Source organism: Giraffa tippelskirchi, chromosome X (genome assembly GCF_054371585.1).
Source record: "Giraffa tippelskirchi isolate mGirTip1 chromosome X, T2T-mGirTip1v1.2.pri, whole genome shotgun sequence".
Taxonomy (NCBI): domain Eukaryota; kingdom Metazoa; phylum Chordata; class Mammalia; order Artiodactyla; family Giraffidae; genus Giraffa; species Giraffa tippelskirchi.
In genome coordinates this window covers 98,586,760-98,592,421 of record NC_137289.1, presented here as the reverse complement: position 1 = coordinate 98,592,421, position 5,662 = coordinate 98,586,760, and positions in this window count along the sequence as shown.

The following is a 5,662-nucleotide window of genomic DNA, read 5'->3' as shown; positions in this document are numbered from 1 at the left end:
AGCCACTTTTCTCAGAGAACTGTTACTTAGCAATTTTAGTAACCGGAATTACGGCCACCAGGACATTCAAGGGCAGGAAACAAAACACATTAGGAAGACACGGTTCAAATCCTATGAGTTGCCTGTGACCAGAGGCTAGGATGAACACACATCCCAGAAAGTGCCTCTTCACATTTCAGAAACTGAAACCTGTATTTCAACCACTTAGTTTAGTTCTTTAGGGCCACTGCTGTCCCCTTAAAAAAAACATTTAGTGTGAAACATTCGGAAAATGACCTTAACCCAATTCACTCCCAACCACTTTTCACATGTCACAAGGAGTCTCTCACAATGATATTTCTTGACATAGAAAGGCGGTTCTCAGATAAAAATTCACACACACAACTTGTGAAAAAATACTGAGATTTTAGAAACTGACTCACAACTAACCCATGGTTCATCATTCTTTTCTCTTTTCTTCTCCCTTCATCCACTCTGAGAAATGAATATTTGGCCATGCTATCTGATTTGCCCACCAAGTTTCTCATACCACACACATGATGTTGTTGCTAGTGAGCCTATACACAAGGCATTATCACCAGCCGGCCCTACTTAGGTCAGCTACCTGGAAGCAGGGAGGTGGCTGGGTCAATAAATTCATCATCTCATTTCCTCCATCACGCCACCCATTTCATTCAGTCACCTGGCCCAAATGACTAAAGATCTTGCACCAAATCTCTGCTTGAATCACCACTGCCTGACGTTTCCTTCGTTACCTCACGTGGCTTCTGAGGATATGCAACAGATTTTACTTGAGATGAGTAAAGCTAGAAAGACAGCCTGTTGGACAGACTTTCTGTTTGAGAGGTGATGTCTCTCAGTATACTGCTTCCCTACTGAGATGAATAAAGTAAAAGTCATCTTGGCTTGGCTCTGATGCCCCATTGTTCAGATGTTAGCCACTAGATGACTGGCTAGGAAGATACTTCTATCTGTGATTCACATTGTAATCAGTAGACTTTAAGGGAATTGCATTACCATGCAAAATGGGGGGGGGGCGGTTTCTTCACCCAATCAGTTGAAAAAGTTGAAAAGCACGGACTGACACTTCCTGATGATGAAACAATTTAGGCTCAAGAGTACAGCCTGAGAAACCCTGCATGAGACTCAAAGTTGCTGGCCTGCTCTTCAGATTTGGGGTTCTTGACTGCAACCTGGATTTCCAGCCAGCTGACCTGCCCTAAAGATAGCAGGACTGCCAGCACCCTCGAGTCCATGATCCAACTCCCTAAAATAAGTCTCTCTCTATTGGCTGTGTGTCTCTTTAGAAGCCTGACTAATACACCCCCAGTATGTCACATCTTTCTCAGTCCAATCCAAAGACACTGACTGAGTCACTGTAGTATCCCACACCAGATGCTGTGCATTAAAGAAGCTGATAGATAGAGGACACAGCCGTTTATTTAGTGCCTTCCCCCTGCCAGGTCATGCCCGCTAGGTGTTTTACATCTGTTATCTCCAGTAGGTCTCCCAATAAACCTCACCAACAGGTAGAGTTATTGTCATTTTACAGATGAGGAATTTGAGGCTGAGGGAGAGTGACTGGGCTGGTAGGGCCTGCACTGGAACCCAGCTTGAGTGTAAACTGTGAGCTGTGGGATGGAGGGAGACAACATGGGGAGAGGAGTTTGGACACAGGCCCAGAGAGTTTCCGTGCCATGGGGGAGCAGGGAAACATCACATCCTTGTTATCAGTCCTGGGCATGCCCTTGCAATAGGAGCAGCCCCAATCCATCTGAGGACAAAACTGCCAGGAACTGAATCATGCACGCAATAGAAGATGAAGTCTGTGAGTGGTTCCCAGGTGGGAGACGTGTAACAGAAAAGCCAGCCTCCTGTGAGGGTTCGTCTAGCTGTGAGGGAGAAGCTTGAGGACTGTGGCTGAGAAGGAAGGAGATTCTAGGGCTGAACACAGATGTCTAATGTGACCTTGAAGTGCTTCTTGAAGCTTGAGGGTAAAGCCTGACCTGCAATCTGCCCCGTGGTAACTCAGTTGTTTTTACAACAGGGAACATGCCAGCACATTTCTATGAACCTCAATCAAAACTCACAAATAAAATCTGCTCATTTCATGTCGTTATTAAGAATAATTCACCCATTTTCAGGTGAAGGTAGTATGGCACAGTGAGCCAATCTCAAGATGATATGATAACAAGTGTCAGAATTGGGTTGAAAGGAAGGTTGTCTGAATCAGAGCTAGTGTCCTTACCCACAACACCATATTTTTTCCTCATAAAAGGGAAAAAGGGGGAAAAATGGATAAAGCAAAGGAAAAAGAATAAAAGGAGACCCACAATGCTTACTGTATTGGGGCATCCACCATGGACTGTGAGCGAAGAGAAAACTCCTCAAAGAGGCCTAATCAGAAAGGTAACTGACAATCACACAACGTGAAGTCAGGAGACCGGGCGGGCTCGGGCACAGTGCACATGTACATGGAGAGCAGTGGGAGCACACAGGAGGGCACGGGGGAGGGTAAGGAGTAGAAGCAGCTAAGGAAGCAAGAGGAAGAGAGGAGAGCAGCGGGACAGAGCTCCTGTGGACTTGCCCAAGGACACAGATCAGCGGGTTCAAACCGTCCATCCTGCTGATGGCAGACTGAGAGGAAGCTACACCTCTCACCTGTGAAATAAAGTAGTCCAGCTCTCTGAGCTGTATTCATCCAACCAGTATCCCCCCAGCGCCCACCTGGTCATCAATGCCCTCAGCACAGTGCTGAAAGCAGCCATAACCTAGGACAGACCTCAGTCTCAGGAGGTAAAGGAGTGTCCAAGATACAGGATAAAGGGGAAGCCAAAAGGGAAGAGATGGACACTAGACACTCCTGCCAGAGTGGGGATAGAAGACAGGATGCCCCTCACCCACTCAAAGGAACAGAAATTTGAACCGAGGATTTTCAGGGTTCACTCACTGACAATTCAGTTGAAAAACGGCTGCTGTAATGATTACGGACTAGGAAGGGGAAAGGAGGGTGTTTCTCTCATACGATAAGGTTCTGGACAATGTGGGGATAAAAAACACAAACAGCCCTGGAGCAACAGAAAACTGACCCAAAAGGTTTGCTCTATCCCCTCATTTTGTATATGTTATTTGCAACAAACAAATTGACAGCATATCAACAGCTGCACTGCTCTGTGTACATCACCTTATCATCACTCATAAGATGGTAAACATGTTCTGAGCACCTGTGAGGCACCAGACTCCCAGACCGGTGCCTTCCAGACTTTGGACCTACAGGAAAGTTTCATTCGAGAAAAAGGTCCTCAAGGAGCTCATGGTGGGGCGGGCAGGCAGCTAGACTGAAGACAGTGGTGAAACAAGTGTGATGAGAGACTTGGCCTTGGAATCCAGCGGAGGTTGGGAACAGGTTGTGAGGAATGGCTTCATCTGGGGGTGGGGAAATATATAATATTATTGTCCCCATGTAAGACAAAGGAATCAAGGATCAGAGAGGGTGAGCATCTTACTCAAGGTCACACTGCTTGGTAGTTCAGTACTGTTCAGTTCTGTCGCTCAGTCGTGTCTGACTCTTTGCTACCCTATAGACTGCAACATGCTACACTTCCCTGTCCATCACTAACTCACGGAGCTTGCTCAGACTCATGTCCATCAAGCTGGTGATGCTATCCAACCATCTCATCCTCTGTCGTCCCCTTCTCCTCCAGCCTTCAGTGTTTCCCAGCATCAGGGTCTTTTCAAATGAGTCAGTGCTTCGCATCAGGTGGTCAAAGTATTGGAGTTTCAGCTTCAGCATCAGTCTCTCCAATGCATGTTCAGGACTGATTTCCTTTAGGATGGACTGGTTGGATCTCCTTGCAGTCCAAGGGACTCTCAAGAGTCTTCAACACCACAGTTCAAAAGCATCAGTTCTTCAGTGCTCAGCTTTCTTGATAGTCCAACTCTCACATCTATACATGACTACTAGAAAAACCATAGACTTGACGAGATGGACCTTGCTGGCAAGGTAATGTCTCTGCTTTTTAATATGCTGTCTAGGTTGGTCATAGCTTTCTTCTAAGGTGCTAGCGTCTTTTAATTTCATGGCTGCAGTCACCATCTGCAGTGATTTTGGAGCCCCCCAAAATGAAGTCTGTCACTGTTTCCATATTTGCCCACCTATTTGCCATGAAGTGGTGGGACTGGATGCCATGATCTTAGTTTTCTGAATGTTGAGTTTCAAGCCAACTTTTTCACTCTCCTCTTTCACTTTCATCAAGAGGCTTTTTAATTTTTCTTCACTTTCTGCCATAAGGGTGGTGTCATATGTGTATCTGAGGTTATCGCTATTTTTCCCTGCAAACTTGATTCCAGGTTCATCCAGCCTGGCATTTCATGTGGTGTACTCTGCATATAACTTAAATAAGCAGGGGGACAATATACAGCCTTGACATATTCCTTTCCCAATTTGGAACCAGTCTGTTGTTCCATAGCCAGTTCTAACTGTTGCTTCTTGACCTGCATACAGATTTCTCAGGAGGCAGGTAAGGTGGTCTGGTACTCCCACCTCTTTAAGAATTTTCCACAGTTTATTTTGATCCACACAGTTAAAGGCTTTGGCGTATTCAATAAAGCAGAAGTACATGTTTTTCTGGAACTCTATTGCTTTTTCAATGATCCAATGGATGTTGACAATTTGATCTCTGGTTTTTCTGCCTTTTCTAAATACAACTTGAACATTTGGAAGTTCATGGTTCATGTACTGTTTAAGCCTGGCTTGGAGAATTTTGAGCATTTCTTGGCTAGTGTGTGAGATGAGTGAAATTGTGCGGAAGTTTGAGCATTCTTTGGCATTGCCTTCTTTGGTATTGGAAAGAAAACTGACCTTTTCCAGTCTTGTGGCCACTGCTGAGTTTTCCAAATTTGCTGGCATATTGAGTGCAGCACTTTAATAGCATCATCTTTTAGGATTTGAAGTAGCTCAACTGGAATTACATCACCTTTACTAGCTTTGTTCGTAGTATTGCTTCCTAATACACATTTAATGCAAAAACAGTAGCAAAATGAGGACGATAGAAAAAACGAAATGAGACAGAAAAAGATATTGGCAGGTGTAAGTTGTATCAATGTGAACAGATAATACAACCAAAAGGCAGATATTAAGAGACCAGTTTAAAAATAAAAAGAATATCCAACTGTATGTTGTCTACTGTCAACACAGTTTAGATTCAAAAATACACAAATTACCATGTATGTGTGTGTGTGTTCAGTTGCCCTGTTGTATCCAACTCTTGGGGCTCCAAGGACTATACCAGCCAGGAGCCCTGTCCATGGAATTTTTCAGGTGAGAATAATGGAGCAGGTTGCCATTTCCTACTCCAGGGAATGTTTCAGACCCAGGGATCCTACCTGAGTCTCCTGCATTGGCATGTGGGTTCTTTACCATTAGCACCACCTGGGAAGCCTTTTGTGACCCAGCAAATCTACTCCTAGACAATTTTACCCAAGAGAAATGAAAACATGCTCACACAAAGACCTGTACTCAAATATTCCACACATGTATTCCTAATAGCCAAACATAGAAACAACCCAACTATTCAACAACTGGTATACAGATGAAAGAAAAACGAAAGAGGATACATGTACACAAGAATACTACACAGTTATAAAAAAGGAACTACTAATG